This window comes from Heliangelus exortis, chromosome 5, assembly GCF_036169615.1.
Source record: "Heliangelus exortis chromosome 5, bHelExo1.hap1, whole genome shotgun sequence".
Classification (NCBI taxonomy): domain Eukaryota; kingdom Metazoa; phylum Chordata; class Aves; order Apodiformes; family Trochilidae; genus Heliangelus; species Heliangelus exortis.
Window position 1 is genome coordinate 17,899,346 of NC_092426.1, and position 12,345 is coordinate 17,911,690.

At 35.0% G+C, this 12,345-nt stretch overlaps 1 long non-coding RNA gene across 1 annotated transcript in view; it reads left to right on the plus strand.

The window, feature by feature from the left end:
• Positions 1 to 10,982, plus strand: part of LOC139797052 (uncharacterized) — a 33,700-nt gene extending 22,718 nt beyond the window's left edge. Inside the window, exon 3 of the long non-coding RNA XR_011726263.1 lies at positions 10,937 to 10,982. This is a non-coding gene — a long non-coding RNA (uncharacterized lncRNA). The remainder of the gene's footprint in view (positions 1 to 10,936) is intronic.
• The last annotated feature ends 1,363 nt before the right edge of the window (positions 10,983 to 12,345 follow it).

The window sequence follows — 12,345 nt, forward strand, 5'->3', positions numbered from 1 at the left end:
TCACAGAATTAGTATAAACATAATCTATGAAATGTACTGCAAATTAATATTCATGCATTTCTCTAATCTACCATTTGGAGAAAATGCATTAATCCAATCTAGACTTCATCACAAAAGCATAATATCACCATGGTAAACTGGAATGTTAGCACTTCAGAGGAATTAAAGGAAAAAATCTTGTGAGCCTTTTCCTGGTGCTGGGGAAGGGGACTACTGTGGCTGAACTGCTGATGCACATTTCAGCAACACATTGTGTCAGCCATAAGGATGAAAATAAAAGCTACTTCTAGATATACCTTTATTCAGAGATACTGTAGCATTCAATCAAATGTCTGCACCTGAGTCCAGCAGTGCTGTTTGACAGCTTGGCACCTGTCTTTGTTAAGGATAGCCAAGAAACCTGTTTGAATTCTGCTGTTAATAAACAACCATACATGTTTTGTCCTCTAAAGCAGAAAGAAATAAGTGAGCCAGTAAAACTAGTGGCTGGTATGTCCATGTTGTGTAGCTCATTTATAATAAAATGCAAATTGTTTGCTCTTCTTAAATTATGCTTTTACATATTTTTCACACAATTCAGAATCATCTAGAAGTCTAAATTAAGCAGGAGTCAGTCATTACAAACCACTAAAGTTTTTTCTACTTCATTAATATTAACATTTTATTTTTTTGTGCTTGGGGTTGATTTGTAATTATTAAGTTTTAGACAGACATAAATCAGTTTTTCCAGGGCTAAATGACCATAAGAATAACTACAGTTGATAGTAGCTGTATAGGTGCAACTATTTCAGAACTGAGAAGTAGAAAATTGAAACTTAAAATTCGACTTGAGATTCCTGAAACTAGGAGTAACTCTTGAAAAATTCACTTACACATAGTCATGTAGAAAGAGTGGCAAAGGTAATTTTTACCTCTCTTAATAATCTTGAGAGTTTAGTAAAAGTAGGAGGCAAAACCTGAAAAACTGTGATATTTCTTCTTCTTTTAAAAATTACTTTGCTATAAGTGTCATCATTGTTCTTACATGCCTGTTTCTGCAGAAGTCCAAGTAGCTAAATTCTGTAGAAGTGGAGGTCATAAAAGGCTGCATATTATCTGTAGCTTAGATACTTCAAGACCAATAGACTGGAATCATAAGAACTCGCTTCCTAGTGAGAACTGAAAATTCAGGTCTCTGGTGTTATGACTACAAGGTATGCTAAGACAAGAGAGCTTCAATGTATTTGGTTATCTGAGACACAGAAACCATGATCAATCATGTTCATGAACTCCCTGGTTACTGAAGGTTCCAGACACTCATGTACTGCAAACTGCTACATGTATTTTTCTTATATGCAAAAAAGAAATTCTGGTGCTCAGAAATTGTGCATATATTGTTTAATTTTTCTTTCATTTAACTGGTTTTCAGATTGCATTCTATACTACATTCAAAACAGGTCTCTCTGTTGTCTTGTGGTCTGGGAATGTGCCTGAAAGATCATGATAGGTACTCTGTTTTACAGAAAATCCAACAAAATTAAAAGGAATACTGGCAAAGCCTGTTTTCCTTACTCCTCACAAAGTAAAGCAATCTCCATGACTTCAGTGTGTCTCTCCAATCATATCCAACTATACCTCAACAAATGAGGTAGTGTTCCCATTGAATAACATCTTCTTACACAGGTAAGGTTTGTTGTTAAATTTAATGAAAAAAAAAAAGAATAGAGGTTAAACAATATATTCATTAATACATATTTTCCAAGCTTATTTTAACAAAGAATGGTCCACTGAAACAGAATGATGCTGAACCTAAGATAGTAAGGAGTGGAAGGCATTTTCGTGCACCAAATGTTGTAGAAGTGTTGTACAAAGGATAGGTTATTGCTGCAATAACTGTAAGGGGACAGAAAGAAACCTGTCCTGACCTTAAATCCATTTTGATTACCCAGGTCACCAAAGCCATCACGAACCACATATGGGGAATATACAGTGAAAGGATAAAAATGTTTAACAGGGAATCTGTGTCATCAAGGAGAAGGAGGGCAGAACAGATTCTTGTTTTATAACACTAATATAAAAAAGTAATATGTGACTTCTTATATACTTGTGTGTCTCTATGCAAATCCTTTGAGGGTACTTTGTACTTCATGACTAATACTATAGAATCTTACCCTTTCTATTTATAAGGATGAGTTCACAAAAGCTTTGCAACATATGTGGCAGAGGCTCTATAAATGTGAATTCTTAGATACAGACTGTGCAGGAAAGCTAAAAAAATAAATAAATAATTGATTAAGATTGATATAATACAACCTCCAGCTGACAAAGTTTAATAACAAATGATTCTATATGAAACACCAGGTAGCTTGAGAGCAAGAAAGGATACAGAAAAGAGAAAGGAAAAAAAATGAAAAAAAAAAAAGAGACAGGACATTTTTAAAAAAAGGTTATTTTGATGCAAGAGTTAAGGTGAGTGAGGGTTTCTAGAAAGCCCTTAAAATCTGTCATGAAAGCTCTGTTCTGCATGTGTCAACAATGAAGGCTTTTCTGTAGGACACAGATAAAAAATCATATATTAATTTTTTTTTCTGTATGTTAACTTATTTCCTTTCTGTATTTGAAAAAATACAGGGGCAGTCAGTAGTGGGTACTTGATGAAGGACTAAGTTAAATTTGTATTACCTGATGTGAAGATGATGGCAGTGCTGATGGTAAACATTTATAGCTATATACAGAAGATCGAGAAGAAGATTAAAAATCTAGGGGTAGCACTTACTTATATAGGGTAACATTGAGCAAAGTAAACAAAGAACAATGTCTAACTTATTCCTGATCATTCCCTTATTATGGCTGTATATTTTTACCTTTATTTCTTCATTCTTATATTTGTTTCATTGAGTTAAGAAGAATGTAGTAAAAAATTTCCAAAATATTTCCATGTAATAAAAAAAAATCCAAAGGTTTTTTTTTTTTTTTTAAACTGTTAGGAAGATACAGCTGTGTATCTGACAGCTCTGACATTGAATTAAGGCAGGGCACTGTTTTATTCCTACTGTTTCTGGGTGAAGCTATTAGAATAGGTAACTAGTTAGTGAAAAGCTGTCTTGCATATGCTGATGATTTAATTGAAGAAGATGTAATGCAATAGATGACTGAGATTTGAAGGAAACAGGAAACAAATTGGATTTAATGTAATGAAGAAATATTGCTCATGGTTATATTCCAGTAAAAAATGTTCTGGATCAGTATGCCCAGCAGTTGAAAAGCATGAATATCAGAAGATCATTACTTACGAAGGAGTGACAGTGAGGGAGGGAATAAGCACACAATGCAAATACTTATTAATTTAACCTGTAGAAAAACAGGAGCTTCAGCCAACATTTGAAAAAGACAGCTGTGAAAACCATTATTATTCTTATTATTCCTTGTGGGTATTAGTAAAGCAGCTTAATACTTTCAACAGGGTACTGAGGTATTTTTGAGTAAATAGTGAGACTGCTGTTTGAAAGAGATGGTCTGATAAGGACATAGGAGAAATCACTAAAGGGCAAAGGGTACAGGTAGTTTAATGATCCCATAATCAGAAGATAGTTTCAGGGGTTGGGGCAGTGAGAGATGAACAAGTTACATGGCTCAGCAGACCATTCTGTGGACAAACATAAGAGGTGGTGGAGGAGAATAATGATCTTAAAGAAAACAACTATGGAAGGGGGAAAAACACTGTTACAATGAGGTGAGGGCAAATTATCAGTGTGCCTCAATATAACATTGATCAACTAAATTAGTACCCCATTGAAAAAAGATGAAGTTACTCACAGAGAGTATCTCTACCGTATGAAAAAGGGCAGCAGTCTCAGGCTTTAAGGGAATAATGGGAGAAAGAAGCTTTTGTAGATAGTGTAAAAGTTGTCATGAGAGATATCAGAGCCTCAATTAGATGGGAGAATGTGTTATACTGGATAATGCTGTACTGTAAAAGCAATAGAGTGTGATTCAAAGAGACACTTTCCTCCCAGATTTCTGTGAGTGTGTGACAGAGCTTTGATTCTTCATTTATAGTCTTTCATTTGTTACACTCATTTTCAGAAAGGATGGGATTTTAGTATTTCTATCCCTTTTTCACTGGCAGCATAAAAAAATAACAGCAGAAGATGGCAGTAGAGATTTCTGACACCATCTCATTTATTTTTATGTGCAGCAAAATATAGATACTCAGTGAAAGAACACAGGATGGACCCTTCTTTAAATACATACTGATTTAATTCTGGAAAGATAAATTCATTGACTCCAAGAACATACTCATCAGTTCATTTTTAAGGAAATTATGTGGGAGTTATGAAATTAAAAACACACTCCTTGTCTCTTCCATATGTCTTAATGGCAACACTCACAAACAGATAACGTGGTCCTTGAAAAAGATCATGGACACATTCCTTTTACATAGCTCTCCTGCCTTAGTAATAGCTCATCAGAGGCAGGTGTCCTACTTTCCATATAAAAATATGATAGACCGAAAATGATGAAGAAGCTCTGAAAAACTTTATACAGAGTTGCTTAAATTTCAACAGGTGACTCAAAGCAGAGGTAATAATTTCAAAGAAATATCTTTGTCAGACTAGTGTTTTCCTCTAATAGGAAGGCATTGCAAAGATCTTCCTGTAGGTTAACTTGACCGTCTCATGGCAGGCAGTGCCTGTGAGAGCTTAGATACATCAATTTCTCTAGATAGGAATGTGGTTTTTTAGACCAGTTAGACTGCTGCTCACTGCCCAAAGTGTATTTGGAGTAGCTGCCTCTGCTTCTACTCTGGCTGCTGCACACTAATGTATTTTTGGCTGTGCCTAAGGAAGATGACTAAAAATCTGTGTGACTAAAAGTCTGTGCTTCTGCATTTCTGACGGCTGTAAGAGAGTCAAGGTGCTCTTGTTTTTTTCATCCACCATCTCTGCTTCTGTGCTGTATTAACTGTTTATAGAACTCTAAAGCTGTGGCTGACAAACAAGCCAATAGCTTGAGTGAAGACAGGTGAGACTCAGGTTTGCAAATTCAAGCCCTCATTAGACTTCAGAACAGCTCAGATTAAAGGAAAATTAGTGAGTGCATAACAGTGCTTCTTGAGGTGGAATTTTCTAGATGATTCTTGAATTTTGACAGGAATTTTCTTTGCTGTCTTGAAGAATTCTTGCTGCCTTCCTTCCCAGCTTAGACTGCCCCTTGCCAAACAGGAGACCTGGAGTTAGGAACTCAAGAGTTTGAGTAATGGTTCCATACTATTATGTCTTCTGTTTCTTATACCTGCTTTTCTGTTTGGTGAATGTAACTCAGTTAGTTTTCTATGAAAATTTTATCAATATCTCACTATATTTCGAAGTATTCCTGACCATTGTGTCAACCAGAATAAGTTTCTGAACCATTAAAATAAGATGTAAGCATCATACCTCAATATTGTTCTTTTTCAGGGTGGAATCAAAGCATTCATTATTTTTAAACTAATTTAAACTAATTTTCCCTAGTGTTTTCCTGCTTAGAGAAATCATGCAAGGATGTGGGGAAAGAATAATGTACCTCAAAATATATTCAGTTGAACTGTGCTTGCTTATAAGCATGGCAGTGTATGATTATCTCTTGTTTTCTTTATACATTTGTGAGCTTAGATTTCTAGTGTTTCACACTGAGACTCTGGGGTTTTGAAGGGCTGGATGGACTTTTCAGAACTTGCAAAAATGTTCTGTATGGTAGTTGCTACATTCAGGAAACAGAGGTGGGAATATTAGTACTAACCTGAAACAGCGACTACTTGCTATGTTTTTTTCATTACTTGGAGCTTTCATTTCTATTTAATTTGACTTATTTGTACCACTCTTTCAGAAATAAAGTGTACAAAACATTTATAATTATGATTTCTGACTAAGTTCTGGTCAGTATCTGTCACAGTGTTTCTAAATAAACTTTGTTCCAGGTACTGTTGGCCCATGTCTAGCTGCTAAACAGCAAGCAAGGCCTTTTAAGAGCACTGTTTGAATCTGAGTGTGCCATATTTTACTTTTAAACATATTGAAACAGCCACAGAGAGCACCTCTTCATATCCTAACATTAAATGGTCCCATCTAGCTCTGTGATGTTTTGTTTTCATTGGTGGTAAATTCAGCTTCAATGGAAGGCATATAGATCAAGTATTTATCATAGCTATTCTTGTAAGCATTAAATTAGCTCAGTAGAAACTGATCTTTTAAAAAAGAATGAAAAATACTAAAAAAGAAGCTGATTCTGAACCACAGGTTTGTTAGGTTAGACTGGCGAAACACTTTTTCCCCAGGAGAAGTTGTTACCAAGTGTCTTGAAGGTTGGTAGGACCATAAAGTTGTGGTAGATTTAAGCACCAGACCAAAAACTGTACACAAAAACTTTTCACTTGCTGTTTTAATAATAATTCATTTCTGGTTTGCAGAATTTATTAATATAATGTCTAGAACTTCACAGAAGAACTGATTAAATGATCTGCAATCCTCTCTGTAAAAATGTTAGTACATCTTGTAATTTTTTTCAAGAATTCTACATTTTTTTTATGAGGTCTTAATTCTTATATTCTTCATGAAAATAAGGTTTTTATGGCAGTGAGAGAGTATTTTAAAAATGCAATTTAATTTGAAATATTTCAATAAAAGATGTACTAGAATGAGTTGAAATCTTATAGGAAGTTTCCTTGGTGACCTTGATTGTCTATGCCCCACTTTTCCTAAGGGTAAAGTGGGAGGAAAAATGGCACCTTTATACATTTCTCTGTAGTGAGTCACAATATAATGTTCTGCACTATGAATTGGTTACTTGGATTTTTAACTGACTGAGAAATCAAAGAGAAGAAATAAAACACTTTCATGTATCTAGCATTAAGTGACTTCCATAAAGAAACAACGAGAAAAATATTTATGTACAGCATTATATTGTTTTTTCTGCAACTGTGGTTATAGCTCCTGTCATTAAGAGTCTTTTGAAATGCTTTGTAGTGCTGTGCTAATTAGTATGTACTTTTTATCACCCTTTAGTTGCTGGGGGAACTGAGGCAGATATTTAATTTGTCTGCAATCATACAAAGAATTAATTTTAGAATGATAACAAAGTCTGGGAGTTGCCCATCCAGACTAACCCTCTATATCACATCACAAATGTGTTTGAGTTCAAAATATTCATGTTCATGTTCCTTCCTCAGAGCAAGCAAGTGGAAAAGAAATTTTGGAAATGTGAGATGCCCAGAGTATCTCAGAAATTAGAAGAAATTATGAGAGAAACACCAATGATACGATAAATTTAAAATAGAGATAGAAATGAAAACGCTATTATGTTCATGAAAGATAAATAAAAGTGCTCTTACGGTAAATGGATGATTATTCAGGCAGAAAAAAAAAAAAAGTAGAAAATTCTGTAACAGTGTATAGAATAGGAAAAAGGTATGTGAACAATTATGCTGACAGACCCACAGTTCTTGCTGATTCCCTTTTTGTGTGGATATCTATTGTACATCACCAACAGGGGGTTATAGTCACAAAGGAGCTGGGCTGATAACATCTGTCCTCCCTTTCTCATTCTTGCATGGATTCTGGTTTTCTAGCTCTGACAAAACCACACAGCTTATCTTTTATAAGCTAAGATCCCTCCTTTTCCATACTTGAAGGGTTTTGGGGTGTTTTTTCTTTTTGAGAAGCTGTATATAAACAATGTCATTCCATATGTGATGTGGGAAGAGAAAGGACCTTAGGAATTCGTTTCTTCTGAGATGCAAGAACTTACAGTGGTCATGTGCCTCTGTCCCCTAACCAGTAAGACTGGAAACACATCTAAGGACTATCAGTTTGCCAGTGAACATACACATGCAAAATGGAGGATTGGGTGTCAATGCCAGTACACTCAGGTGGATTCAATGTGTTCTGAAACTGAGAAAGCAAACATCTTTAATTTGTCTTTTTTTTTGCTTCTAAATCTTTTTTTCTTCTACATTTGCATTTTTCCAGGTTAGGAATGAGGTAGGTTAGGAATGAGGTATTTCTTGCCCTTGCCTTGCTATATTCCATTTTTCTATTTATGAAGATCTTTCTGTGTCCAGTAAAGATAAAAAGGAAGGAACTGGAAGCATCCAGGCATTCTGTTTATTTCCATCATATTTCTGAATGAGTTAGAGCAAGAGCAAGGTGAAGGCTATACAAGAGATGAAAAATGTTTTAAAATTTTATATTAAGAATTATTTTACAGCCCATCTGTTTTGAAATTTATTTGTATTTTTAAAGTAAAATAATCACTTTAAAATAGTTAATATTTTTTTTTTTTTAACTAACACTGAGTTATCTCACCAACCCTCTGTGGGTCTATATTAATTGAAATTTATATATATGTTATTTTAGATTATGTAATGTGAGTATATACTATATACAGCTTGGAACAGAGAGTGTCTTTACATTCTCATGTGCTCTGCAGGGACATTGAATATATATATATTTTTTTTTTTTTCTATTTTTGAGGGTTTTTTTGGTGGGTCTTTGTTGGTTCTGTGAAAACCACTAGATTATTACTGCAATCATTCAGCAGTTTTGTGTTTAAGTGTTATTCAGAGGCAGTTGCCATAATGAATTTGGTGAGATCTGATTTCCTCTCTCTGTCATATTGATTTCTTGTGCAATGTACCTTTCTATGAGCTGTGAGTAGATGAACTGTAAAGACACTGGCACTGTAAAGAAACTGACACTGTCACTTAGGCATCCTTTGCAAAGAAAATGTCAGCCCACCTGTCTGGCATTGACATTTGGGGTAGCAAAGGCAGTATTATTGTTTAAAGATCCATCTCCCCAGTGTTTCAGTTAGTCTTCCCCAAACCTTAAGGGACTTGGGAGACAGCTCCATGAAGTTCCTTCACAGGTGTGAATGTGTGCATTTATAGTAACAATGGAGTAAGTAGGAAAAAAAACATTTCTACATCCTAAACTCACAGATGCTTCAAGAGCCTCATAAATATTAGACATTTTGTCATTCTTTTACAGAAGGCTCTCCTCCTCCTCTCTAATAATCAGGTTCCTGCACAAACTACATGACCTCCCTTTCTTCTGTAGACTGGAGAAGTCAATTTTTTTTTCTTCTCCAATACTGGTGGTAAAGAAGGCTTATTAGGAGACTGGGCAATTTAGCACAACATATATAAAATACTTAATGCAAAGAAAAAAGTAATTTTTTCTTCTGAGGTCAAGGTGTTGTTCACTGCTAAGAAAATACGAATCTGGGAATCAATAGTTTCTCTGGAGCAGGTCCCTGACTGGGAATATCTGGGAATTCAGAAACAAAAGGAAGAAGCTTTATTGTAGGATATAGCACTGATTTTAGTCAAGTGAACCTAGCATATATTGAACTTGGACAGTTATCTCAAGAAAACATTGGTGGGGTTTGTGAGTTTGATAATCTCTTAGAGATAGAATCTGTTCTTTCAATCTGTTCGATCTGGGTACTTCTTCCTTTGCAAGTCTCTTTCAAAATCTGAAAAACTTGAAGTAAAGAGAAACAGACCAAATATGTATAGAAAAGCTCTGTCACACTGTAAGAATTTTAGGTTTTGATTAAGCTTTATTCTAATGAAAAACAAGGAGTGCCAAATAGTACAAGTGAATTGCTGGAATGGCTTTGTTCTCCCTGCTAAAGATGAGGGTTACAACCTGTTGGAAAATTTATGTAGATGTTGCCTGATTCTGACAACTAATTACTATAGCTAATCATGTATCTGTCTGTGCTTTGGTGTTCTCATTGTCTGGAAAATAACTTCCTAGCTCCTAAATGCTTCTGCAAGATGCAGAAACTGAATAAACAGTAGAGATGAAGAAGCTTCATGCTATTTCTTCTATGAATGCCACGATGACTGATTTCAGAAAAAAGGAAATTGTATCATTTCAGGGGCACATTCTAATTTTCTTGTATTCCTTGATGCCTTCCTCCCTGCATGTGAACTGTAGTTTGGTCTCCTCCTGAGCAATAATGCTTAAAAACTAAGAGACATGTCTGGGTAAACTACTCTGTGACTAAAAAGATTGGAAATGGGTCAGATGATAGATCATAGTCAAGCTGACATTTATAAATGATGCTATCTGATGGCTCCATCTGTAGAGCGCAAACAGAGCAGGAATATAAAGGGGCAGGGGAAGCCTTCTTTGCTGCAGAGATGGTTTAACTTTATGCAGAGGCTGTTTAAGTGGAATCCAACCAGATATCACTTAATTGGTCAGATATACTGATTTATTCACTACAATGATAAGATACAGGGAAACTGTCAGCTCAATATAAGAGAAATGGCTTGGTTTATTTAAAACCTATGAGAAACAGAGAAAGAGTGAGGTGACTGCAAGATCAGGATCTGTCAGTAGATAAAAAATAAAAGCCCATTATATGGGCCTCATTTCAGGTAGTCATGGTTTCAAATATGAGGGTGTTACACTTTGGAAAGAACAAATATAATGGATGTTAAGATAACCAGTCTAGCTTGACTGAACTGAGCAGAACAGAGGAAGAAAATATCACCTCAGAACTCCACTGCCTGGATGCTGGAAAGTGATGAGACAAAAGTCATGCCATCTTTAGACCAGATATTTAAATTTATATATCAATTTTGAATAAATGAATGAGAAACAGATTCAAGAAGACTTGTTTGTACTCATACTGGAAGTCAGTGAGCTTTTGGGTACCACGTCTGTCTCTGTAAGGAACACATGCACACGCAATAAGCAAAGCTGCTTCACAAAAATGTAGTTATGATATTGGTACAGTGCAGGGAGCAGCGTATACAAGAAAGAAATACAGCCTCTTACAAAAACCCCTCCTCCCCACTGACTATCTAAGGCCATATAATCACTTTTCTTCTTAAATAAAACCAAGACCAAGATATGGAAAATGAGTTTTCATTCCACTAACACAGTGTCTGTTTTATTTCCAGGTTCTGTTTTGGGAAAGAACATCCTGGCAGAATAAATGAATGACCAGAGTAAGCATTTAAACTCCTAGAAAAATAATGTGTTCCTCATGAAAAATTCTGAGCACAGAACTGTTGACCCAGTGCATTAAGAACATGATAGATCCAAGGGTTAGATGATGTGAAAACTTGTATTCACTTTGTATTAACCTTTCCTGTCTGTGAAGGACAGATGATAATCCTTTACCCTACCGCCAAACTGGAGAGGGATTCAACCTCTCCACTGGTTCTACTCTTATTATATGTGGATTTTATGTAAACAGCAACTCAAACTTTTTATGAATTCAGAAATGCTGGCTTCATTTTTCTTGTCAGGCTACATAACTAGACCATGACAGATGAGTCTGAGTGTTTGCTGATCATTCATCTACAAAATGTAATAGTTTGATTTGTTCACTTTCAGCTATTTACAGAAACAGAAGTTAATTAATTGAAGCATTGGTGTTCAGCAGATTCTTTCTATATTTTTCCTGTAGCCAAATTTCATTGTATCCTAAGAAAAATCTTTAATAACCTGATACAAATGAAAGATCATAGACACCATTTTCTATTAAGAGGGCCTTAATATCAGAATAATAACACTGGCTATATGTACCCATACAAATATACTGTAACTCAATCAAAAATGCAATCAACTGGTTTAGTGCTATTCATGCAGCACCTAAATTATTCAGATTAATCAAATCCTCTAGAATCAAATGGAGCAGTCACAGCTGTGCAAAGCTAGTGCAAAATTTAATTTGTGCTAATCTGCCTTCAAGAATGGAAGAACAAAATATACTACAATATTAGCATCAGTTGCCTGTTTCAGTGCCCAGTTATCTCTTTTTCCCTTCATCTTATTTGCTCTGTGTCTTATGGACATGAACCTATTTAAGGAATAGAAGAGTAGAAAAGTCCTTACTTAAAAAAAGTTACCTTTTAGCACTATTCCTGTAAGGGGCAATTACATTCCAGAAACAGCAGAAAAATAAATAATTTCTTCACAAAAATGAAACTAAGCAACGTGTCTTTCACATTGTCTAGGAATGAAATCCATAAACCAAATTCAGGTAATAAAGAGAATAGTAAAAAAAAAAAAAAACAAACTGCTATAGCCTAATGATCCCATTTATAGCATTAGAAGCTGAAATCAATACAAGTACCTGAATCAAGCTAAAGGACAGATTTAACTCTTTATTATTTCTTTTTTGGGTTCCTTTGGACTAAAATGGAATGTTATATATGCAACACTCAAAAAAACATTAAGATCACCATGTAATATTGGAGACACAGCATCGTTTAAAAGAAGCAGAGCAATGCCACTTCTGTACACATTCAAATATGTATACAAATTTTACAAGAATACTCAGTTCCAAGGTAACTTGCTAACA